The 27,252-nt window shown below is 45.6% G+C and overlaps 1 protein-coding gene across 6 annotated transcripts in view; it reads left to right on the plus strand.

Moving 5' to 3' along the window:
- The window catches only part of LOC124031720 (nuclear receptor coactivator 3-like), a 124,030-nt gene that overhangs the window by 66,087 nt on the left and 30,691 nt on the right, over nucleotides 1-27,252 (plus strand). For 2 of the 6 annotated variants that reach the window (XM_046343318.1, XM_046343320.1), the window contains exons 2-3: nucleotides 12,244-12,385; nucleotides 13,371-13,462. The exons of 1 other annotated variant lie outside the window; for it this stretch is intronic. The gene's annotated coding sequence lies outside the window, so the exon portion shown is untranslated. Of the gene's footprint in view, nucleotides 1-12,243; nucleotides 12,386-13,370; nucleotides 13,463-13,755; nucleotides 13,782-27,252 lie in introns of those variants that run through there. 3 more of the 6 variants (XM_046343319.1, XM_046343321.1, XM_046343322.1) reach the window with 3 other exon arrangements.

Consider the following 27,252-nt stretch of genomic DNA (forward strand, 5'->3'; position numbering starts at 1 on the left):
TTTGGGAAAAAGTTTATTTTCTTGTATATATTTCCAATTTGAGTCCATAAGAAGAACAATCTGTGTCTTGTGTATGTCCTCAGTGGGTGTGGGGGGGTTGTCAGGAGGGCTGACAGGTGGGGTGCTCAGAGGGGGTGAGATCCCCTGGGCTTGGGGTTCTTCATTTGTCTGTCCCGCTGTGATGTCGACATGGTTAGGGTCTGGGGTGGACTGTTCTCCTGTGGTATCGAGACTTTTGTTGGGAGCTGAGGTGGGCTGTTCTGCTGGCTTCTCTGCGGAGGTGGCCACCTCTCTAGTGGGTTGTTCTCTGTCACACTCCATCCCCCTTCTACCTCTCCTCCAGGAGTCTGACCCTCTCCTCTAGTGCTCTGTTCTTCTCCTGCTCCTGCTTTTTCTCCTGTTGAAGTTGCCTCACCATAGTCCAGAGTGCAGATATGTCTCTCTCCACCTCCAGCTCTCCGGGTCTGGTTAAGGAGGTGTTATTGTGCTGGACTGTTGTCTGGGTCTGTGCTGCCTGGAGTGTAATCACCTGCTGTTCCAGCTCCACCTGCCTTACCTCCAGCTGGGCAAATGTATCCTTCATTTCAATGAGAGGGTAGTGCTCTGTGCAGGGAGGTTGACTTTCCGCTCGGGGTTGCTCGTCTGTGGGGTTAAATAATGAAGAGGTCTGGTCTGACCCGCTCGGGGTGGGGGTATCTTTTTCAAGTGAGAGCTTCTCCTGCTGAGCTAATTCTTTGATTATGTGAAAGTCCAGCTGAAACTGTTTGGGGTTGCCCTGTACCAATACTGTTCGACTTATAGAGATTTATATTAGCTGACTCAGAGTTCTCGTTGTCTAATATCCTGAGTTTCCACCACTTGTTAACCTGTCTGGGCACGGGGTTCCCGCTAGCGGAACCCCTCGCCAACAGCCAATGAAATTGCAGGGTGCCAAATACAATTCAACAGAAATCTCATGAATCAAATTTCTCAAACATAGAAGTATTACAGCGAAGGCTCCACAAACGATTATGTTAGGTCACCACCAAGTCACAGAAAAACTCAGCCATTTTTCCAGCCAAAGAGAAGAGTCACAAAAAGCACAAATACAGATAAAATTAATCACTAACCTTTGATGATCTTCATCAGATGACACTCATAGGACTTCATGTTACACAATACATGTATGTTTTGTTCGATAAAGTGCATATTTATTTACAAAAATCGCCACATCAATTTACAGAAATACTCATTATAAATGTTGATGAAAATACAAGTGTTATGCATGGAACTTTCGATAAACTTCTCCTTATTGCAACCACTGTGTCAGATTTAAAAAGAACCTTACGGAAAAAGCATACCATGAAATAATCTGAGTACGGAGCTCAGAGCCCAAACCAGCCAAAAAAAATATCCACCATGTTGCGCAGTCAACATTAGTCAGAAATAGCATTATAAATATTCACTTTGATGATCTTCATCAGAATGCACTCCCAGGAATCCCAGTTCCACAATAAATGTTTGACAATAAATGTTCGATTTGTTCGATAAAGTTCATAATTTATGTTCATATACCTCCTTTTGTTAGGGCGTTTGGTAAACAAATCCAGCGGAAAGGTCGGATGAAAATTCCCAAAAGTTATATTACTGGCCGTAGAAACATATCAAACGATGTATAGAATCAATCTTTAGGATGTTTTTTTCATAAATGTTCAATAATGTTCCAACCGGAGAATTCCATTGCCTGTAGAAAAGCAATGGAACAGGAGCTACCTCTCATGTGAATGCGCGTGTGACTGAGCTCGTGGCTGCTGGCAGACCTCTGACTCATTCCCCTCTCCTTCAGCCCCCCTTCATAGTAGAAGCATCAAACAACGTTCTAAAGATGGTTGACATCTAGTGGAAGCCGTAGGAAGTACAACATAACCAATATCCCACTGTATCGTCAATAGGGGCTGAGTTGAAAAACTACAAACCTCAGATTTTCCACTTCCTGTTTGGATTTTTTCTCAGGTTTTTGCCTGCCATATGAGTTATGTTATACTCACAGACATCATTCAAACAGTTTCAGAAACTTCAGAGTGTTTTCTATCCAATACTACTAATATATACATAATTTGCATATATTAGCATCTGGGACTAAGTAGGAGGCAGTTTACTCTGGGCATGCTTATCATCCAAAACTGAAAATGCTGCCCCCTATCCCAATGAAGTTAACCCCCCCCCCCCCTCTTAACAGAGGGGTAGTGTGCTAATGTAGCACTGTACCATGCCAGGGGATGGTCTGTGTGGAAGATGAGGATGCTGATGTTCCTATTTTTATAATAGTCAGCAAAAACCTGTCTCTTTATTTTCCATAAGGAGCTTCATTTTGTGCTCTTTTCGTGTCTTATCATACTTTACATACACAGGGTACTGTATTTTAATTACCTCTAAACAGCAGGAGGCAGCTTCTAAGGCCTCTCCATTTGGTTGGAGTAGACTGTGTGACTCTCCTGCCATTGCTGGGCTAAAGGTCTTTGACACCACTCACTTGACATGTCAGTGCTAATTGAGGTTGTATCAAGCTTGGCAGCCTTAATTTAGCATTCAGTTCTTACAAAGTAATGTATTTATCTTCTTGGCTTTTGGAAATAAAATATAGCTTCAGACTAAACATGACTCACTCAGTTCCAGGTATGATGGTGTTTTCAGGTTTCTGTTGTTTTCCAGAGCATTTGCTGTATAGCTTTGGAATAAGCATCTTTGGTAGTTATAAGCCCTTTAGGTGATTCTGTAATTCCATACAAAATCAGGTTGTATGTTTTGAGTTTTGATTTGGAGTGAATGTTATGTTGTACAAGGTAGCCTCCTGTATATGTCCCTGACAAAAGAAATCTAAGTTTATCTAACTCTAAATCTTTTTTAAGAACATGAAAAATGCAGGAACTCATCTGCTCATGACCTCTCTCTCAATTTCAATATATGGGGCTTTATTGGCATAGGAAACAAATGTTTACATTGCCAAAGCAAGTGAAGTAAATCATAAACAAAAGTGAAATAAACAATAAAATATTAACAGTAAACATTACACTCACAAAAGTTCCAAAATAACTCATCCTCTTCCATCTTCCGCCTCCCCCCCCCCTTTCCTCAGTCAATAACAGTGCAGGCGTTGACACTGGCAGCTCTGTGCACATTTACACACATGCTCAGCACATGGCTGGCCTCAGCTTTGGCTCAGTGTAGTTCTATTGTTGCTCTACTCTACACACACTGGATCAGTTTGGACCGCAGTCCGTGGCTTCAGCAACTCAAGTGCCAGTTGAACTCCAGTTGGCCCATTCTAGGGAAGGTTGAACTCCAGTTGGCCCATTCTAGGGAAGGTTGAACTCAGGTTGGCCCATTCTAGGGAACGTGGGTGGTAAACTAGCTAATCGGATTGTAGATTAGCTCAACGACTTACTTATCCCGTTGTGTATGGTGAACTTTTGTGTAGGATGACAACAGTTATGTCTGACTACAAAACTACTCAGTTCTGTGAGAGAGTTCCTACCACCAAACTGTTTCATCATTACGTAGGACTTAGAAACTTTGAGTCTTCCCTGTGTGTGTGTGTGTGTGTGTGTGTGTGTGTGTGTGTGTGTGTGTGTGTGTGTGTGTGTGTGTGTGTGTGTGTGTGTGTGTGTGTGTGTGTGTGTGTGTGTGTGTGTGTGTGTGTGTGTGTGTGTGTGTGTGTGTGTGTGTGTGTGTGTGTGTGTGTGTGTGTGTGTGTGTGTATATATAAACTTGACTGTTGAGTTAAGGTTAGGGATGTTGGAGTTGCAGTAGGTACTGTAGGTTCTTGGAAGGGATGACTCATGCGAACGCCTATTTCCTTATTTTTTGAATATGTAAATAAGGTTTGGTGGCAGCCACGGTAGACACACCCTGGGCTGCTGCCTGCTAGCAGAGTTATTTCTGATCTCAGGACGGCAGTGAGGAGTGATCTTAACCAGGTCCTAGATCAGATTTTACGGCATGGCAATGATAGTCAGAGAAGTTCACAAAGGGCATTTCCATGTAAAAGGACCCATGAGTACCAACATGTGATTGAAAGCTGAATCTATATATTTTTTTAGAAAATAAGGCATAGATAAATGTTTCAACCATTTTATATCCTAAATATTGGGAATAAGCAAATGCTTTGCTACCTGGTCAAACAGATGGAAAAGGAATCTTGGAAACTTATTCCAGAAAAAAATACTTAAAAGGTATTGGCGGTATAATGGCCTTACTGAAGAGCTCAGAGACTTTCAACATGGCACCGTCATAGGATGCCACCTTTGCAACAAGTCAGTTTGTCAAATTCCTGCCCTGCTAGAGCTGCCCCAGTGCTGTTATTGTGAAGTGGAAATGTCTAGGAGCAACAACGACTCAGCTGCGACATGGTAGGCCACACAAGCTCACAGATGGGATCACCGAGTGCTTGAACCGCGTAGCTCGTAAAAAATATTGCCTGTCGGTTGCAACACTCACTACCGAGTTCCAAACTTCCTCTGGAAGCAACGTCAGCACAAGAACTGTTCGTCAGGAGCTTCATGAAATGGGTTTCCGTGGCCGAGCATTCGCACACAAGCCTAAGATCACCATAATCAATGCCAAGCGTCAACGTAAAGTCATATAAAGCTCGCCGCCATTGGACTCTGGAGTAATGAATCACGCTTCACCATCTGGCAGTTCGACGGACAAATCTGGGTCTGGTGGATACCAGGAGAACGCTACATGCTCCAATGCATAGTGCTAACTGTAAAGTTTGGGGAAGCAGGAATAATGGTCTGGGGACGTTTTTCATGGTTCGGGTTAGTTCCAGTGAAGGGAAATCTTAACGGTGACTGCGAGCCAGGCCTAATCACCCAACATCAGTGTTCACATACTTTTGGTCATGTAGTGCATCTATTTGGTATACAAATTGGTAACAGAATCTCCGCAAAATCATTAACGAAATTACTGCAATTGAATTGGCTACAATGGGTCATCTTAGTCGTCACAAACCAGAATTGGGTCACATGCTACAGTCTTCCCCTTCCACTGGCATACTGTTATGTTCATAACTGCTTTCTTTTTCTGTGTGGTCAAAGCAAGTGTGAAAATGGTCTGGACAACCTCTCTCTCGCTCTCTCTCGCTCTCTCTCTCTCTCTCGCTCTCTCTCTCTCTCTCTCGCTCTCTCTCTCTCCAGTTAATGTCTCTCCCAGCTCTTACTGACACCTACTCATAAGCCCCCGCTTTTATTCACTGTAACCAGCATCCTTACCCACTGAGCACCGACTGACACCGGGTGTCCATGGATGTTGAGTCCAATTTGTTCAGTCCATCCTGGCCTTGATTTCAACGTCCACAGACATAGTTATTTGGTACGGTCCGGACCGGCTTTTGTTTCAACGTCCACAGACATAGTTATTTGGTACGGTCCGGACCGGCTTTCGTTTTAACGTCCACAGACATAGTTATTTGGTACGGTCCGGACCGGCTTTCGTTTCAACGTCTACAGATGTAGATGTTTAGTCCAAACATAGATGTCCACGATTTGGTCCAGGCCAGACCAGACCCAAGTTTGGAGAGTATAGTACAGTGAAGTAAAAATAGTAGAGTATAATACTGTACTGCACAACAGTACACAGCAGAGCACACGAGTTGACTACACTAATGTACTGAACTATACTGTACTCTACTGTGCTGTGCAATGCACTGATCTCTACTGTGCTGTAATTTGATGTCAGAAACATAGATGTCTGTTAGGCTTGGGGAGGTGTCCAGATTTTCAAATTGTCATACCGTCCTTCTCTTTTCCCGGTATTTACGGTATTACCAGCATAGCACACAAGTGGGCGCTAAAAATGCAAGAAAAGTTGATTGGGCCTCTATTACCAGATTCTAATTTAGCACAAACAAATTGCAAAATCGGCGCTGTTATCTAAATGCTAATGAGCGAAAACAAACAAACGAATTGCAAAAACATGCAAATCTATCTTATAAAGTTGTACAAGCATAGCTAGTAGCCACCGAATGCCATTGTCGGTGTGTGTGGACATTTACAAGCGAAAGTGAACGAGAGAAATTGTGCACGTGAACAAAGCTGTGATGCAGGCTTTTCTGAAGGAAGAGCAGCACGTGTACACAGAGCAGAACGGAGTAGGAACAAAAACGCTAGTAGGAAGCACAGGGGGAAAATGGCTGCTGTACAGACAACTCATCCACAGTTCTGGATCAAACAAGTTATCAAACATTTTAGCAGTGAATTGCACACAAGTGTAACTTCATTACCTCATGTGTGCTGCACAACGGAGACTCGCCAATAGATATAGAACGCTATGGACTCAGCAGCTCCCGTCGTCTCGAGTTGTGCTGTTTACAATCAAACACATAACTGACTCAACTGTTCTGGGGAACTACGGTAATCTTCATATCGTAAAATAATGTGACCGGTGAATTTTAAGAACGCTTTATCTCCTAACATATTATTAGGAGATAGTTGAATGCAGGTATCAACTTAAAAAGTAGCTACAATACGTAAAGTATTCAGACCCCTTGACTTTTTCCACATGTTGTTACATTACCTTATTCTAAAATGGATTAAATAAAAAAAATCATCATCAGTCTACACACAATACCACAGAATGACAAATCAAAAACAGGCATGTCAGAACAAAAACCAAGCCAGGAGGTCAAAGGAATTGTCCGTAGAGACAGGATTGTGTCGAGGCACAGATCTGGGGAAGGGTACCAAAACATTTCTGCAGCATTGAGGGTCCCCAAGTGCACAGTGGCCTCCATCATTCTTAAATGGCAGAAGGTTGGAACCACCAAGACTCTTCTTAGAGCTAGTCGGCTGGCCGAACTGAGCAATCGGGGGGAGAAGAAGGGCCTTGGTCAGGGAAGGTGACCAATAACCCAATGTTCACTCTGACAGAGCTCTAGAGATTCTCTATGGAGATGGGAGAACCTTCCAGAAGGACAACCCTCTCGGCAGCACTACACCAATCAGGCCTTTATGGTAGAGTGGCCAGATGGAATCAAGTCTTCAGTAAAAGGCACATGATAGCCTGCTTGGAGTTTGCCAAAATGCACCTAAAGACTCTCAGACGATGAGAAACAAGATTCTCTGGTCTTATGAAACCAAGATTGAACTCTTTGGCCTGAATGCCAAGTGTCACGTCTGGAGGAAACCTGGCACCATCCCATTTACATTTACATTTAAGTCATTTAGCAGACGCTCTTATCCAGAGCGACTTACAAATTGGTGCATTCACCTTATGACATCCAGTGGGACAGTCACTTAACAATAGTGCATCTAAAACTTAGGGGGGGTGGGGTGAGAGGGATTACTTATCCTATCCTAGGTATTCCTTAAAGAGGTGGGGTTTCAGGTGTCTCCGGAAGGTGGTGATTGACTCCGCTGTCCTGGCGTCGTGAGGGAGTTTGTTCCACCATTGGGGGGCCAGGGCAGCGAACAGTTTTGACTGGGCTGAGCGGGAGCTGTACTTCCTCAGTGGTAGGGAGGCGAGCAGGCCAGAGGTGGATGAACGCAGTGCCCTTGTTTGGGTGTAGGGCCTGATCAGAGCCTGGAGGTACTGAGGTGCCGTTCCCCTCACAGCTCCGTAGGCAAGCACCATGGTCTTGTAGCGGATGCGAGCTTCAACTGGAAGCCAGTGGAGAGAACGGAGGAGCGGGGTGACGTGAGAGAACTTGGGAACTGAACACCAGACGGGCTGCGGCGTTCTGGATGAGTTGAAGGGGTTTAATGGCACAGGCAGGGAGCCCAGCCAACAGCGAGTTGCAGTAATCCAGACGGGAGATGACAAGTGCCTGGATTAGGACCTGCGCCGCTTCCTGTGTGAGGCAGGGTCGTACTCTGCGGATGTTGTAGAGCCTGAACCTACAGGAACGGGCCACCGCCTTGATGTTGGTTGAGAACGACAGGGTGTTGTCCAGGATCACGCCAAGGTTCTTGGCGCTCTGGGAGGAGGACACAATGGAGTTGTCAACCGTGATGGCGAGATCATGGAACGGGCAGTCCTTCCCCGGGAGGAAGAGCAGCTCCGTCTTGCCGAGGTTCAGCTTGAGGTGGTGATCCGTCATCCACACTGATATGTCTGCCAGACATGCAGAGATGCGATTCGCCACCTGGTCATCAGAAGGGGGAAAGGAGAAGATTAATTGTGTGTCGTCTGCATAGCAATGATAAGAGAGACCATGTGAGGTTATGACAGAGCCAAGTGACTTGGTGTATAGCGAGAATAGGAGAGGGCCAAGAACAGAGCCCTGGGGGACACCAGTGGTGAGAGCGCGTGGTGAGGAGACAGATTCTCGCCACGCCACCTGGTAGGAGCGACCTGTCAGGTAGGACGCAATCCAAGCGTGGGCCGCGCCGGCAGAGATGCCCAACTCGGAGAGGGTGGAGAGGAGGATCTGATGGTTCACAGTATCGAAGGCAGCCGATAGATCTAGAAGGATGAGAGCAGAGGAGAGAGAGTTAGCTTTAGCAGTGCGGAGCGCTCCGTGATACAGAGGAGAGCAGTCTCAGTTGAATGACTAGTCTTGAAACCTGACTGATTTGGATCAAGAAGGTCATTCAGAGAGAGATAGCGGGAGAGCTGGCCAAGGACGGCACGTTCAAGAGTTTTGGAGAGAAAAGAAAGAAGGGATACTGGTCTGTAATTGTTGACATCGGATCGGGGGATCGAGTGTAGGTTTTTTCAGAAGGGGTGCAACTCTCGCTCTCTTGAAGACGGAAGGGACGTAGCCAGCGGTCAGGGATGAGTTGATGAGCGAGGTGAGGTAAGGGAGAAGGTCTCCGGAAATGGTCTGGAGAAGAGAGGAGGGGATAGGGTCAAGCGGGCAGGTTGTTGGGCGGCCGGCCGTCACAAGACGCGAGATTTCATCTGGAGAGAGAGGGAGAAAGAGGTCAGAGCACAGGGTAGGGCAGTGTGAGCAGAACCAGCGGTGTCGTTTGACTTAGCAAACGAGGATCGGATGTCGGAGACCTTCTTTTCAAAATGGTTGACGAAGTCATCTGCAGAGAGGGAGGAGGGGGGGTAGGGGGGAGGATTCAGGAGGGAGGAGAAGGTGGCAAAGAGCTTCCTAGGGTTAGAGGCAGATGCTTGGAATTTAGCGTGGTAGAAAGTGGCTTTAGCAGCAGAGACAGAGGAGGAAAATGTAGAGAGGAGGGTGAAGCGGTGGCAGCATCACGCTGTGGGGATGTTTTTCAGCGGCATTGACTGGGAGACCAATCAGGATCGAGGCAAAGATGAACGGAGCAAAGTACAGAGAGATCCTTGATGAAAACCTGCTCCAGAGCACTCAGGACCTCAGACATGGGCGAAGGTTCATCTTCCAACAGGACAACGACATTAAGCACACAGCCAAGACACCGCAGTAGTGGCTTCGGGACAAGTCTCTGAATGTCCTTGAGTGGCCTAGACAGAGCCTGGACTTTAACCCGATCAACCATCTCTGAAGAGACCTGAAAATGGCTGTGTAGCAACGCTCCCCATCCAACCTGACAGAGCTTTAGAAGATCTGCAGAGAAGAATGGGAGAAACTGCCCAAATACAGGTGTCCCATGCTTGTAGCGTCATACCCAAGACGACTCAAGGCTGTAATCGCTGCCAAAGATGCTTCAAAATGTGGAAAAAGTTAAGGGGTCTGAATACTTTCCGAATGCACTGTATATTCGGTATACCGCCCAAGCCAAACGTCTATGATTGGTTCAGATTTGGTCCCATTCGGACCAACCAAATTTGGTCTTGTTTGGGGGGGCGGGGCTCATTAAATTAGCCCGTGTGTCAAATAACTATGCAAAGGAGCTATTAGGATACATCACCATGAAGGGAATGATATTCATATCTAGAATTATGCATTTCTGTGTAGTACAGATCAGCGACCAATGATAATATTCCGTTACTGGGTGTAAATCCACTTACTTTAGTTCAATGACCAATAAAGTAAATGTGTTTTTGTAAAATGTTGTAAATTGTTAAAGGGAGTCATTGTGCATAGAGTTGTATGGTTTGTAGCACTTTTGGAATCAATGGTTTTTGTTTGGCATACATTTGAAAGGGAAAAATCTGAGTCTCATGCACAATTCCGTTACCGTGGAATTGCCCCTAAGGCACATACAGATCTGGGACCAGTCCTTTTATTTCACCCTCCTCTTTCTGTTTGTTAAGTTGTCCCTGCCTGTGGAGGTATTGTTGGTAAGAGTTGGAGCCGCGGCTCTGTCTGGTGATGGTGTTTGTTCCAAACACAAGTGTTAGTCAAGGAACACATCCAATGAAGGCACTCACCGTGTCTCCAAATGTCCAAATGTTGCTACTCCCTTTCTGATTGGCTGGAATTAGGACCTAGGACAGCAGAGACGGTCACCCGCGTCTCATGTCGTAAATTGAGTCAGTGGTCCGTTTTTGTACAAGCTCCTTTTTTGATGTTGTTGATGAACTTGGGGAGAATATAGATTGTATGATGGCCTTCCCCCACTCCCCCCTCTCTGGTAGCCCCTCTTTTGTGGAGCTGAGCTGGACTGTGGATCCATTTTTTAATTTAAAAATAATATATATATTATTAGCCTCTGCGGTGTGATTTGTTTAAGGGGAGGCCAGGTGCCAACATGTAGCTTGGCTCCTATTCTACTAGTCTGTAAGTGCCGGTTTTGTTGGAGGGGAATAGGGCTCAGCTAAAGCAGAGTCACCCAGAGCCCACCCATGATTGAGGAGGACACACACACAAACACACATATAATGTAGCTTTATGTGGGCCTTACTGGGCTGTTTGTGTGTGCTGGCTAACGCAGAAACAGTCTCCCTTATTCTGTGCCAGAACACACAAAGAAAAAGAGAGTCACACAGAAGGGGGGAGGGAGAGAGAGAGATTCTTACTGTATGTGTGAGAGTATATCATTGGCCATTTTTTAGTATGTCGTTTGCTCACTACACAAATGTGTTCTGCCCCAAAGCTGCAGTTGTATTGTCGTGATAGTCCGTTATGGTATGAATGTGTTTTGAATCGAGGTGTGTCTGCTGGCTGCCTGCCCGTATGCTACATCGGGCCGATCTCCAGGTGCAAACAGACAGACAGGCCGATGGACAGACGAACACATAGGCTTCGCCCTGCGTTGAACTGAGGCTGATCTCCCCATTCTACCTGTGGCAGTCCTTTACAGGGACAGACAGGCAGTCGGACCATGCTCTCCTACTGCACCTGTAGCCTCCCTACTACTGTCGGACTCGCCGGTTGACTCTCCAGATCCCCCCCCCACACAGTCCCAGTCTGAGATCCAAGTCATCTCTTTCTCCTCCTTCCCTCCTCTTCCACATTCTCTCCATTATTTAGCTGAGCCTTGGGCTGTGTTGTTGAGGCCAGACATTGATGACAGGCGGACCCACCGGGTGCGCCGAGCGCAGAATGGAACTAAAGACTGTAATTATTAAGGGGAACAATCCTTTATCTGTCTTCAAATCACTTTGGACTTTAATGGTGTTTGTTTAACAAGACCAAGGTGAGACGATGTGAATAATTTAGTGATTTGTGTGGTTATATGCCGCGGCGGCGGCTTCATGCACATAAAGGGAGGGACGCGCACACACGCACACCCCCAGTCTCTTTTATAGTTAAAGCACAGGCTCTTTTTGTGCAAAGTGTAATTGAGGAGCAGAGTGGGCTAAACAGAGAGCGTAGATGAGATGAGAAGAGGGGTCTGGAAAAGCCTCAGAGAGCGCGTGCCTCCGTGCCTGTAAGCTGAACACACACTCAATGCATCTTAAGCTCGTTTTCACTGTTCTTCAAGGCCCAATATGTATACAGAAGCGACACATGCAGCTAAACTACTGTAGCATTTATTGGTGCTGTTCTTTAGGGCTTTGCTAAAGCTCAGAGTTGATGCGAGTCGAGCACAATGGTGCATTAATGATCTCACTGAAGGCCTCTCTGTCCCCGTTTTTCCCCCAATGCTTAAACACTCACTGGATGTCTGTTTTTTTTTTTTGTTTGTTTGTGTGTGTGTGTGTGTGTGTGTGTGTGTGTGTGTGTGTGTGTGTGTGTGTGTGTGTGTGTGTGTGTGTGTGTGTGTGTGTGTGTGTGTGTGTGTGTGTGTGTGTGTGTGTGTGTGTGTGTGTGTGTGTGTGTGTGTGGCAGAGAATGTTTGGTCAAAAAAAGAGTCGATTCCCCTTTGGTCACGGACATGCTATAAATCCACCCTGGTTAACCAGTCCCTCTTTCTCTCACTCTATTTCCCACCTCTCAATTAATAGGAAACCCATCGGCTGACGGTGGGTCTTTTGTTGGTTTTGAGGATCCATACGTCACCATAACGAGAGACCCCCTGACAGCCCCCATCTGGTCCTCATCAAGCGGTGCCGCCAACGGTCAGGCTGGATGCTGTATGGCACACAGGCACGTACAGGCACACACACACACACACACACACACACACACACACACACACACACACACACACACACACACACACACACACACACACACACACACACACACACACACACACACACACACACACACACACACACACACACACACACACACAGATGTACAAACCTATACATGCAGGCACATGTTCTGTCTCTCTCTCTCTCTCTCTCTCTCTCTCTCTCTCTCTCTCTCTCTCTCTCTCTCTCTCTCTCTCTCTCTCTCTCTCTCTCTCTCTCTCTCTCTCTCTCTCTCTCTCTCTCTCTCTCTCTCACATGCATACACTCGTGCATGACACACTCTAAAGCACAGCAAGAATCAAATCAATTGTTATTTGTCACATGCTTCGTAAACAACAAGGTGTAGACTAAGAGTGAAATGCACACACACACGTACGCACATGCACTCACAATGCGCGTACACAGAGGAACATGAGACATCCCGGTGGCTTGGCCGTCTTGCTCGCTCACGCTGAAGGCAGGGTGTCATGGAAACGCCTACCTCTCACCATGGTTACACACTCCTTACCCCAAGAGGATAGTACTCTCTTCTTCCCGAGGCGCTTCTTCCTCTCTGTATTTCAGCCCAGGACAAAAATGAAAAGGCAACATTGTTAGGATGGAGGTCTAGTCTAAGCCAGTGGTCTGTTTGTGCGTGTTGGCTTGGTTTCACAGGCACTCGACCGCTCACCCCTCGGTCTCTCTCTAATACTTCTGTACTTGCTGTCAAAGTCAAGTCAAGTGATTCAGAAGTTGTGAGCGCGTTCCCACAAAGCGTCCGACGTTTATGTCTCCTGCTCCTCATTACCATTTGAATGATGTTTCCTGGGTGGTCATTAACGACTTGATTCATAAAGTATAAACATCATTTTGACAACATAACAGAATATAAAATGTCTTGCAAAAGTGCTTATTATTATTATTATTATTATTATTCTATGTGTGTTTTATAGACACCAGCGTAGAAGACCAGTAGACCAGTCCAGAATAGGACCATTATCTCCAAGAGAGAACTCGTCTCGTCCACTCCAGGCTCCATCACAAGGTGGGTCACTTGTCATCACACGGCTGTTGGCATGGTTACCTGTTTAGGTGGACTAGGCCTATAATCTGTTGTAGACAGAGAGTGAGAATGGAGTGGGATCTCTATTGTTGACTTTATACTCATCTGTTATGCAGCACAACATTCTCTCTGACCCCCTTGGCAAGACCATAGAGGTTGAGCGACATGGGAGGACATGGACATTTAGACATTTACGATGGGCCATTACTCCAGGAGCCATTTTGGATTTGTCATATATTGCGTTTCAAAGCGTTCCCCCCTGGGAGATGGTACATGTTCCAGCGAAAGGAAGAAGAATTGGGTGAGCGATACAGAGGGTAGCGAGAGAGGCCGAAAGAGGGAAGGGATGAGAGAGGGAGGGCAGATTTTGTGGTAGAGAGAGGGAGGTTTGAGAGAAAGGTGGAAAGAGAGAGAGAGGCTGCTGGGGAGGCAGCAGGAGAAATCTAATTAGTCTCCCTGCTCTGCCTGCCATAGAGACAGAAATAAAGCATTAATCTTTACCTTAGTCTGCAGGTGACAGAAACACACCCGCACTCAAGTGAAGAGAGGGATGGTGGTGGTGTAGGAAGAGAGGTGGGGGTGGATATGAGAGAGAGTGTGCCTTTAGAGGTGGTATATAGAGAGCAGGGGGAGGAGAGGAGTAGATCAGGGGAAGAGAGGGAGGAGAGAATGATGGTTATGGAGAGGAGGGGGTAGAGTGGAGAAGTGGGATATCTGCAGGTGACTCTGGGGTTCTGCCGCATCGTGTCACACGGACTTAGATCACCAGAAAGACTCCTCTACCCATAATGCCTCAGTCAGTCCTGCATGCCAACCATTCTCTAGTGTCAACCCAATGCAATATGGATTATGGATTTTTCCTAACTGGGCTAATTATAGTGGAGGTCACCAACCTGACTACAGCCAGTCATTGTCAGAGCAGTGAGCTAAATATCAGCATGGCTGTAGACAGCAGGTCTGACTGTCTCATGTTCCTACTGGGTGTTTACATGATCTGACCGGGGCGCGCTGCACTTCTCTTTTGTCAACAGAGATTATGAAACTGGGGCCGGCTGGCTGGTTGGGCAACAGCCGCCGCTGTCTGTATCGCCTAGCCTCACAACTCCCTCCCCTCGCTCACCATACAACCACCTCCCCATCCCCCGCCTGCCCGCCCGCCCGCCTCCCTGCATGCCCCCACTCTCGCACCCAAAAAAGAACGAGGAGAGAGACTTTTATCTGACACAGGAAGCCTGAGTCTGTCTCGTCTGTCTGCCTCTCCCAGCGTTATATTTGCCATTTAAGTCATTTAGCAGACAGGTGGGGCAACCACATGTCACGGTCATAGTAAGTACATTTCTCCTCAATAAAGTAGGATATCATTGGGTTGCCAGGACAGAGAAGAGCTTGGACTGGGCTGATTGAGAACTGCCCTACCGTAGGGGTGAAAGGGCGAAGAGACCAGAGGTGGCAGAACGGAGTGCTCGGGTTGGGATGTAAGGTTTGAGCATAGCCTGAAGGTAGGGAGGGGCAAATTATCTTGCTGCTCCATAGGCAAGTACCATGGTCTTGTAGTGGAATGCAAGCTTCAACTGGAAGCCAGTGGATTGTGCGAAGGAGTGGGGTGACATGGAAGAACTTGGAAGGTTGAACACCAGGCGGGCTGCAGCGTTCTGGATAAGTTGCAGGGGTTTGATGGGACAAGCGGGGAACCCAGCCAACAGTGAGTTGCAGCAGTCCAGACGGGAGAATACAAGTACCTGGATTAGAACCTGCGTCGCTTCCTGTGTGAGTTAGGGTCGTACTCTACGGATGTTGTAAAGCATGAACCTGCAGGAGCGAGTCACTGCTTTGATATTTTGCAGGGAACGACGGGGTGTTTGTTGTCCAGGGTCACGCTAAGGTTCTTTGCACTCTGGGAGGGGGACACCGTGGAGTTGTCAACCGCGATGGAGAGGTCTTTGAGTGGGCAGAGGCCTTTCCCGAGAGGAAGAGCAGCTCTATCTGGTCAAATTTAAGCTTGAGGTGGTGGGCTGACATCCACGCTGAGACATCTGCCAGGCACGCAGAGGGACCGCGGCCGGTGGTCAGGGAAGTGAGGAATGGGAGAAGGTCTCCAGAGATGGTCTGGGGGGAGGGAGGAGGGGATGGGGTCTTCTCAAAGTGGTTGGCAAAGTCGTCCACGGGGAGGGGGAAAGTTGGAGGATTAAGGAAGGAGAAGAAGGTGGGAAAAGAGTTTCCTAGGCTTAGAGGCAGAAGCTTGAGTGAAGGAATCTGGCTTTAGCAGCGGATACAGGTGAAGGTAGAGAGGAAGAGGTGAAAGGATGATAGGTCCTCCGGAAGTTTAGTTTAGCAGAAGGGAGCGAAGGTAGAAGAGGAGCGCAAAGATTGCAAAACCGCATTACCATCTTGGTAGGGGTTAAGTAGCTAGGGTTGGAGGAAAGGGAGACAGAAAAGGAAACAAATGAGTAATCAGAAACCCAGATGGAGGTTGCAGTGAGATTAGTAGGAGTACAGACTCTAGTTAAGACAAGGGCAAGCGTATTGTCTGCCTTGTGAGTGGAAGGGGACTGGGAAAGTGTGAGGTCAACTGTGGCAAGGAGGGGAAGGAGAGAGTCAGAAAGAAATGAATCGAGGGCAGACGTCAGCAGGTTGAAGTCGCCAAGTACGAAGGGTGGTGAGCCATCTTCAGGAAATGATCTTATCGAGGTGTCAATTGCTCTAAGGGCACCTTGGTGGGTGATAGATGACAATGTGAGTGGCTTGAGTTGGAACAGTGACAGCATGGAATTCAAATGAGGAGATGGACAGGTGAGAGAGGGAGAAAATAGAATCTCAGGTTAGGAGGAATTAGAACCAGATGCTCTCGGACTATGAGAGAAAAAGTAGTCGGATGAAGAGAGAGCAGCTGGAGTAGCAGTGTGCTCCAGGGTGATCCATGTCTCTGTCAGGGCCAAAAAGTCAAGGGATTGAAGGGTAGCATAGGCTGAGATGAACCTGCAGTGCTTGCCTGTAGATCGGCAGTTCCAAACGCTGCCGGGGACCAGGAATTCCACAGGGAGAGGCACAAACAGGTATAGAAAACATACACATGCACTATAAATGCAAAAGTATGTGGATAACCCTGGAGTTTGCTCGACTCGGTTACAAAAACCTTTTTAGTACAGATATACCACATTGGGGAATCGCGTCACAGAGATTAGTCAAATGCTTTTGAAACCTCAACGTAGACGGGCCAAAGAGAATTCTCCATACATAGTCTATAGTTTATTTTCATGAACTAGTATTTGTTTTCTGCCTCAGTTCGTTGCACCAGCCTGTCTGCCTCCGCTCAATAACCCTTTTTAGACATGTGTTTGTTTGTTGTTCGTTGAGTTTTTCTCTAGTATGACTCATGTTATCGTGGGAGGCTTTTTCTTCTTGATTTCTTTTCTCCGTTTTGAGTCAGAGAACTTAGACTCTCTCTCTCTCTCTCTCTCTCTCTCTCTCTCTCTCTCTCTCTCTCTCTCTCTCTCTCTCTCTCTCTCTCTCTCTCTCTCTCACTTCTGTCTGCTCCTCCTGAGTGTGTTGTGCATTTCACTTGTGTTAGTTGAGGTGTAACTAACACAAGTGAACTGTTACCTTACACACACACACACACACACACACACACAAAGCTAGTGTTACGGATCTGTTTGAGTGGAAAGTGAGAGAATGTTCCTCAGTACAAAGTCTTCATTGCAAAGTGATATAACATGGGTTGGGTAAACAGTAACACATTTTGGCTCCCATACACAGACACATGATCAAGGTACAGTCAGACCTACCTGTGCACCCGACTCTATCTCGTGTCACTGTTCCTCAGTCTCTCTCCCTTCACTCTCCTCTGCCCGTCTTTCTCTTGATCCTCTCTCTTCTCTCCTTCTCTATATCATTCCCTCTACCTAATGCCGCCCCTCACTCTACCCCTCTGTCTTTATCCTCCTTCCCTCCTTTCCTCCTTTCCCCTCTCACTTCCTGCCTCCCTCCCTCTCTTCCTCCCACCCTCTCCCTCCCTCCTGTGCCTGCCTAGCGTCATGCCTGAAAACAGCTGCCTAATGGCTCTCAAAGACACAAACATCATCAGTCATAAGAGAGCTGCTCGTTTTGGACCCATCCTCCATCTTAAATCGTTCATGCTTATTTTCTCAACACACACACACACACACGGCCGTGCTATTACCATGTTGGCTGCATCTTCAATACTCGCCCCAGACAACATGTCTGCCTCTCTCTCTCTCGCTCCCCCTCTCGATCTGCAAATGCCATCTCTAAACTGTATCAATAACCTATCAGTGTACTGCTACTGTAAATCAATATATTCCATGCCATATCTCACATTGTTTCACTTTTTTTGGCTTGCATTGTTTATACTCTGCTGAAGCGGTGAGTTCATGGGCAGGTATTATAAGTCTACTTGTGTTTATTTAGGGGGTAGATCAGCTTAAATATTGAAGACAGATTGTGGTTTCTATGTAAATTCTCTGCATCATTTCCAATCCCCCATATTTAAGTGTTTGTAAATATACAGTGGCTCCATGTAAATGTTGCAATTTTTTGGCCGTTCCTGAACCTGTGACCAAAAACAAGCTACATATGGGCAGTATCAAAACAAGTGATCTAATCAAATCAAATTGTATTTGTCACATGCACCTTACAGCGAAATTCTTACTTACAAGTACTTAACCAACAATGCAGTTTTAAGAAAGATAGCTAAAAAATAAGAAATTAAAGTAACAAGTAATTAAAGAGCAGCAGTAAAATAACAATAGCAAGGCTATATAGAGGGGTTACCTGTACAGAGTTGACCGGTTAGCATACATGTGGGTAGAGTTATTAAAGTGACTTATGCATGGATAATAACAGAGAGTAGCAATGCAAGTAGTCTAGGTAGCCATTTCATTAGATGTTCAGTAGTCTTATGGCTTGGGGGTAGAAGCTGTTTAGAAGCCTCTTGGACCTAGACTTGGCGCTCCAGTACCGCTTGCCGTGCGGTAGCAGAAAGAACAGTCTATGATCAGATTGGCTGGAGTCTTTGAAAGAATTTCGGGACTTCCTCTGACACCACCTGGTATAGAGGTCCTGGATGGCAGGAAGCTTGGCCCCGGTGATGTACTGGGCCGTACGCACTACCCTCTGTAGTGCCTTGCGGTTGGATGCCGAGCAGTTGCCATACCAGGCAGTGATGCAACCCATCAGGATGCTCTCGAAGGTGCAGCTGTAGAATCTTTTTATGATCTGAGGACCCATGCCAAATCTTTTCAGTTTCCTGTGGGGGAATAGGTTTGGTTGTCCCCTCTTCACAACTGTCTAGATGTGCTTGGACCATGTTAGTTTGTTGGTGATGTGGATGCCAAGGAACTTGAAGCTCTCAACCTGCTCCACTACAGCCCCGTCAATGAGAATGGGGCGTGCTCGGTCCTCCTTTTCCTGTAGTCCACAATCATCTCCTTTGTCTTGATCACATTGAGGAAGAGGTTGTTGTCCTTGCACCACACGGCCAGGTCTCTGAACTCCTCCCTATAGGCTGTGTCATCACTGTTGTGTCATCAGCAAACTCAAGGTTTTTTCTTTATTTGTACTATTTTCTACATTGTAGAATAATAGTGAAGGCATCAAAACTACGAAATAACACATGGAATCATGTAGTAACCAAAAAAGTGTTAAACAAATCAAATGTAGTCACCGTTTGCCTTGATGACAGCTTTGCACACTCATTTCAATTAACAGGTGTTCCTTGTTCAAAGATCATTTGTGGAGTTTATTTCTTGATGTGTTTGAGCCAATCAGTTGTGTTGTGACGAGGTAGGGGTGACATACAGAATATAGCTCTGTTTGGTAAAATATCAAGTTCATATTTAGTTCAAATAAGCAAAGAGAAACAACAGTCCCATCCTTACTTTAAGACATGAAGGTCAGTCAATCTGGAAAATGTTAAGAATTTTGAAAGCTTCTTAAAGTGCAGCTGCAAAAAGCATGAAGCGCTATGATGTAATTGGCTCTCATGAGGACCGCCACAGGAAAGGGAGACCCAGAGTTCCCTCTGTTGCAGAGGAGAAGTTCATTACTGCACCTCAGATTACAGCCCAAATAAATGCTTCACAGAGTTCAAGTAACATACACATCCCAACATCAACTGTTCAGAGGAGACATGCATGAATCAGGCCTTCATGGTCGAATTGCTGCAATGAAACCACTACTAAAGGACACCAGTAAGAAGAAGAGACTTGTTTGGACCAAGAAACACGAGCAATGGACATTAGACTGGTGGAAATCTGTCCTTTGGTGTGATGAGTCCAAATTTGCTATTTTTGGTTCCATCCGCTGTATTTTTGTGATACGCAGATTAGGTGAATGGATGATCTCTGCATGTGTGGTTCCCACCATGAAGCATGGAGGAGGAGGTGTGATGGTGCTTTGCTGGCGACACTCAGTGATTTATTTGAAGTTCAAGGCACATTTTACGAGCATGGCTACCACAGCATTCTGCAGCGATACACCATTGATACACCAGCGATACACCGTCCGTGCTGTATCACAACCGGACGTGATTGGGAGTCCCATAGGGCGGCCCACAATTGGCTCAGCTTCGTCCTGGTTTGGCCGGTGTAGGCCATCATTGTAAATAAGAATTTGTTCTTAAGTGACTTGCATAGTTAAATAAAGTTTAAATCAAAAAAATAAAAACATCCCATCTGGTTTGTACTTAGTGGGACTATCATTTTCTTCCAACAGGACAATAACCCATCACAGCTTCAGGCTTTGTGAGGGCTATTTGACCAAGAAGGAGAGTGATGGAGTGCTGCATCAGATGACCTGGCCTCCACAATCACCCGACCTCAACCCAATTGAGATGGTTTGGGATGAGTTGGACCGCAGAGTGGAGGAAAAGCAGCCAACAAGTGCATGTGGGAACTCCTTCAAGACTGTTGGAAAAGCATTCCATGTGAAGCTGGTTGAGATAATGCCAAGAGTGTGCAAAGCTGTCATCAAGGCAACGGGTGGCTACTTTGAAGAATCTGAAGTATAAAATATGTTTGTTCTCTCTTTTCTGGTGGATTAAACTGAAATTGCAACCAGCTTTCTGTTGCTGGTTTTAAAAATAGCGATATTTTAGAGATGATTTAATTTGACCATTGTTGGATCTGATTTTAATTGCTAACATTTCAATGATAATACATATCATGTTTTACTCCTGTTTCTGAGAAGTAGACGTTATTTACTATTTTATGCCTAGGGTTACTGTACATAACTTTAACCCATTGTATAAGAGATCCTCCAAAATTAAAATAGTCCAGACATTTATATTTAAATTCAAGTTGTACTTTATCAAAGGCCTTTTCAAAGTCAGCTATGAATACCAGGCCTGGTTTCCCAGATTTTTCATAGTGTTTTATTTTTTCCCATACTTGTTTAAATTATCTGGAATTGTGAATTAGTGAAATAATCTGTCTGTAAACAATTGTTGGAAGAATTACTTGTGTTATGCACAAAGTAGATGTCCTAACCGTCTTGCCAAAACTATAGTTTGTTAACAAGAAATTTGTGGAGTGGTTGAGTTTAATGATTCCATCCTAAGTGTATGTAAACTTCCGACTTCAACTGTGTATATAAAATATTTATTATTATAATATTTTTTTTCTTCACATTTTCAACCAGTACATTGATACGTGTATTTTCCAATGGGGCTATACATTTGGGTGAGTTTTTCTTCTCTTGCCTGAGTAGCCTCGTTTCGCTGCCAAAAATAAAATCTAGTGTTCAGGAAAATAACAACAAAATGTCTAATACAGGTAGCCTTGTCAAATAATTAACATTGCGTAACATTAACCGTTACGCAATCGCGGAAATTCCACTAACGGTCCGTATGTAGCCAAACGTAGCTGGCGCTCATGTTGCTATCTGTACTGATGGAGCAAAAGCCATGACAGGGAGACATAGTGGAGTGGATACTCACATGCAAGCAGTTGCTCCCGACGCCACTTGGCTACACTGCAGCATCCACCTAGAGGCTCTTGCTGCCAAGGGAATGCCTAACAGCTGGAAAGACGTTTTGGACACAACATTGAAAATGGTTAACTTTGTTAAAGCAAGGCCCCTGAACTCTCGTATATTTTCTGCACTATGCAATGATATAGGCTTTTACAACATACAAAGTGCGCTGGTTATCAAAGGGCAAAGTATTGACACATTTTTTAAATTGAGAAACCAGCTTAAAGTTTCCTTTACTGACTATAATTTTCACTTGTCTGACCTCTTGCATGATGACGAGTTTCTCACACGACTGGACTATCTGGGTGATGTTTTTTCTCGCCTGAACGATCGGAATCTAGGGTTACAGGGACCCTGTAATCTGCAACTATATTCTATGTGCGGGACAAAATTGAGGCTATGAATAAGAAGTTGGAGCCCTTCTCTGTCTGCATTAACAAGGACAACACACCGGTCTTTCCATCATTGTCTGATTTTTTTGTGTGCAAATGAACTCAAGCTTACGGACAATATCAAATATGATATAGTTAAGCACCTGAGTGAGTTAGGTGAAATTGCAACATGTGGTTATGTGAACATTTAATTTAATCAGAAGCCACTGCCAGATTTTTGGATTGGGCTGCTCTCAGAGTATCCTGCCTTGGCAAATCGCGCTGTTAAGACACTGGTGCCCTTTGCAACAATGTATCTATGTGAGATTGGATTCTAAGCCCTTACTAGCATGTATACTAAATACAGGCACAAACTGTGTTTTGAAAATAATAATAAATATTTTTGTATCCAAGATGGCGTAGCAGTGCAGACGTTGTTTGTCGTTCTCCTGTGTAAATTTGGTCTTTTTTGGTCTTTTTTTGTATATATTTAAATATATTTTCAATCTCTTTTTCCATTTTTAAATTAAATATACCTTCCAGCAACCGACCTCACCCAATGTCATACGGATCTGCTATTTCTAGACCTTATAGCCAGAACCTCCATCAGAAGCTAGCCATCAGAAGCTAACCATCTAATTAGCTACTAGCTATTTAGTCATTGCTAGCCACTGGTAGCAGCCTTTACCTTTTGCACAGACACCAGCCGCTTTTAGCCTGGATAATACTTGCCAGCCTGCCAGTATCGGACTGTTTTTCTCCACTACAACACCGGATTCCTGCCGTAAGCACTGGACCATTACTCCTGATCATCCCAGCTAGCTGGCTGCCACTGAGTGGCCCAGCCCCAAAGCTAGCCTTGAGCCAGGCTCACCTCCCGGCCTGCTCAGTGGACCCTACACAGCTCGGCTACACAGCTGATGCCTCCCGGATTCTTCACTAACACGACTAGAATCCACTACACTACCGGATTCTTGCCGTAAGCTCTGGACCTTTGCATCGGATCATCGCTGATAGCTAGCTGCTACCGAGTGGCTATAGTGGCTAAAGCCCTTGTCCCGAAGCAAGCACCAGTTACCCATAAGCCAGGCTCATCTCCCGGCTAGCAAACAAAATGACTCCAGCTACACTACCTCTTTTGCCAACTGGCCTGGAACCTTTGTCGACATGGATCCCCGCCGTTCCATCTCGACTGGTTTGCTGACGTAATTCCATCCATTGTGCCCTCAACCGGCCTTTTCCGGATGTCGGCGCAGGCGCTTCTACTAGCCCCACCTGCTAACTTTTTTTTTTTAAACTCCATGTCTCCCGCTTGCTAGCGTAGTAAAGTAGCGTAGTAAAAAGAGCACATGGTGTCACCTACAGTACTGTCATGTTCTGACCTTAGATCCTTTGTTATGTCTTTGTTTTAGTATGGTCAGGGCGTGAGTTGGGTGGGTTGTCTATGTTAGTTTTTCTATGATTTGCTATTTCTGTGTTTGGCCTGGTATGGTTCTCAATCAGAGGCAGCTGTCAGAGGCAGCTGTTTTCTATTGTGTTTCGTGGGTGATTGTTTTCTGTTGTATGTCTGCACCAGCCAGAACTGTTTTTGGTTGTTTCTCTTTGTTATTGTTGTTATTTCCGTGTTCATTTGAATAAATATGGACACTTAACACGCTGCACCTTGGTCCTCACCTTCTTCCACCATCGACGACCATTACATCTGCAGCAAACATCATTTCTAATGTTTTGACCTCGGTTGTACTGCATCATTATTAAAAAACATTATTGAAAAATGTCTATACATATAAAAATCTTGCATATCTTAATTTCTTCCCACAATTGACGATTAATGTGCGTAATAATATAAGCACTTCTACGAAGGATCGTTACCTATAACAAGGACTGGCAGTAGGAATTCATAGATTTTGTCAACAGATGTGGGATGCATACACTCGACTCACCCCACCCCTCTCAAACAAACAGCTCTGCCCCTTACTCCCCTTCCACCTATAGATCGACCTACAGATTTAATTAACCAATATCTAGTCCTAGCTAATGGAGCTCCGATAAACCCCTTCCCCCAACACCCACACACGCTGGTCCTCTGTTGTGACCCATCTTCCCAAGCACCTCTGTGTGTCAGGCCTTTTGATTATTCTGTGAAGGCAGGGCCACAATAATAACTCCCTTCCCATGGGTTACTGCAGCCAGTGTTTTCAGCACTGCCACCCCCTGGGTGGGGTATTCCACCAGAATTCCAACCGGCTAGATACGAGGTCGTCAAGGTTCTCATTAGATGCTTTGAGAACATCCTTGAATATTATGCTCACCCATCCGGGGCTTTGGCTTCTGGACCTACCCTGCCAGGCAGGCTCAAATTATTGACTGGACGATACGGCTTTAGTGGGTCTCTGACCACCTTCATCTTTCTGTCATGGCTGCGTAGGATAGTTGCAAGTAGGCCTATAAAACAAAACTTCTCCTAAGTGGGTGGATCGCTCAGGTTGGTGTCTAGGATGTAGGTTTGGCACCATTCCATCATGATAGGACAAAAATCAACCAACCAACTATATATTTTTATTTGAAAATGTATATCCCATATCTGCGCAAAAGCAACCATTTTCCTTTCTCATTCCCTTAACTCATCACACTTCTAATCACAAAAAACACACAGGCACCCCATCTTCCTACACACCCGCACTCTCCTCGCGTGTACACCCTTGCATACTCACATACTGTGCCTTTTATGTCCTCTGTCGTGTTTTTATTTCTACCTTGTTGATTCCTGCCAAATTCCGTGCCTTGGGTACTTTTGTGTTTCAGTTCCTTGTATTTGGGGATTTATTATTTCATGTCCTATTTTTGATCTATTTATAAATACTATACATAAAAACATGTAATACAAATGATTTTGTTGTGTTTAGATTTTCTTGGGGGGGCAAATGGAAGTAATCAGAATATTAATTGAAAAAAAGAAAAAACAGAGTTTAACCTTGGACTCTCATCAAATCAAATCCAATTTTATTTGTCACATACACATGGTTAGCAGATGTTAGTGCGAGTGTAGCGAAATGCCTGTGCTTCTAGTTCCGACAATGCAGTGATAACCAACAAGTAATCTAACTAACAATTCCAAAACTACTGTCTTATACACAGTGTAAGGGGATAAAGAATATGTACATAAAGATATATGAATGAGTGATGGTACAGAGGAGCATAGGCAAGATACAGTAGATGGTATCGAGTACAGTATATACATATGAGATGAGTATGTAAACAAAGTGGCATAGTTAGTGGCTAGTGATACATGTATTACATAAGTAATAATATATGCCATTTAGCAGACGCTTTTATCCAAAGCGACTTACAGTCATGTGTGCATACATTCTACGTATGGGTGGTCCCGGGGATCGAACCCACTACCCTGGCATTACAAGCGCCATGCTCTACCAACTGAGCTACAGAAGGACCATTATTATTATTCATATATATATTATTATATTATTACATAAGGATGCAGTACATGATATAGAGTACAGTATATACGTATACATATGAGATGAATAATGTAGGGTATGTAAACATTATATTAAGTAGCATTGTTTAAAGTGGCTAGTGATATATTTTACATCATTTCCCATCAATTCCCATTATTAAAGTGGCTGGAGTTGAGTCAGTGTGTTGGCAGCAGCCACTCAATGTTAGTGGTGGCTGTTTAACAGTCTGATGGCCTTGAGATAGAAGCTGTTTTTCAGTCTCTCGGTCCCAGCTTTGATGCACCTGTACTGACCTCGCCTTCTGGATGATAGCGGGGTGAACAGGCAGTGGCTCGGGTGGTTGTTGTCCTTGATGATCTTTATGGCCTTCCTGTAACATCGGGTGTCGTAGGTGGCCCACGTGCCAGTAACTACAGTAGGAGCATGTGGAATGGATGAACGACAGACAGAGGAAATATGGAGGGAGGCTCACTCGTAGAGAAAGGTGGACGACAACTTCATCAACGTTTACTTACACTCATTGTAGCTCTCTGGAGTCGTGGCCTGTTTCTCCTAAAATCGTCCTCCCCTTCCCATCCCACCCTCTCTTCCCCCCTGTACCATATCCAGTAACCACCACAGCCCCCTGCGTCCCAGTGTGCCACCAGGCCCCAGTGTCTTTGGTGTGTAATTGACTTTACTCCCTGCACTGCTCTGGAAGAGCGGGTGGATGGGTGTCTCACGCCACACTGGAGGTGACCCATTTCCCTGGGGCATTCAGCAGCCCTCCTAATCAGTCATCCTCTGGGGCCGCCTCATTCACTGTAATTAGAACGATGGAGCCATCTCTCTGTCCCCCTTTCTCTCTCTTTCTCACTCTCGGTCTCTTTGAGAACTCTATCAATAGGCAGGCAGGCATGCAGGCAGGCATGATCAGGATTGATGGAAGAGGGCTTCAGTTAAACCCTTCCTTTAGCTCTAGTTCTAAGCACCTCCTCTGAGCTCTCCACTGCCTCTCTTTAATCCCTCCCCCTTTCCTCTCCACCTCCCAGACAGACAGACAGGAAAGCAGGTAGGAGAAGGGAAGGGTTGACGGGGATGGATAGATTGGAGGGAGGGAGGGAGGGAGGGAGGGAGGGAGGGAGGGAGGGAGGGAGGGAGGGAGGGAGGGAGGGAGGGAGGGAGGGAGGGAGGGAGGGAGGGAGGGAGGGAGGGAGGGAGGGAGGGAGGGAGGGAGGGGAAGAGACCGAGGATGGGACTGAGTGAGCGTGTTCTAAACAAAGCTGCTTGTGAAATCCTCAGAGTGAAACCTTTTTTTTGCCACATAATCACGTGTTTCCCTACATACAGAGCTACAGTATGACGCTTCCCAATTAAGGTCAATGTTGTTGTCTGGTGTGGAAACCAATATAGTACTGAGAGAGGAGGAGCATCACACCACCTTCCAACGTCATGGAGCTCCATTGGCTGCTTTTCCATTTGATTGATTTCACATTTAGACATGTTCATTTAGGTCAGAGATGGGCAACTGGCTGGTTGGGTGGTTGTGCCCCGCAAGGTGCGATTTTGACATTTGATTGTGCATCGTCAGTTTTTCCCTTATGTCAGTCGCTGATAGTCACTCAATTAGCCCATGTCAGCTAAAGTGTTTTAGATTGGTAAGTTAGTTTGGCGGCCCGCTATCTAAACTTGTAGTAGTCTTAATCGTGGAATTACCGACCGGGGGCCCCCATTGATTTTGTTAGTCACTCTCACTCAGATATCATATTTAAAACAGGAGAAAATGTCTCTCCTCCCTATGACAAAATGTGTAGAATTGCAGGAAATGAACAACGACAAAAATATGTCTCTCCGCTGTCAAGAGGGGGGTTGCTCAAATGTTTTGCTGGCAAGGTGGGCGGTTATGGATGTGGGTACGCAGAGCCGCAAGCCACTGCGGCCCCTAATTATGAGT

Source organism: Oncorhynchus gorbuscha, linkage group LG03 (genome assembly GCF_021184085.1).
Source record: "Oncorhynchus gorbuscha isolate QuinsamMale2020 ecotype Even-year linkage group LG03, OgorEven_v1.0, whole genome shotgun sequence".
Taxonomy (NCBI): domain Eukaryota; kingdom Metazoa; phylum Chordata; class Actinopteri; order Salmoniformes; family Salmonidae; genus Oncorhynchus; species Oncorhynchus gorbuscha.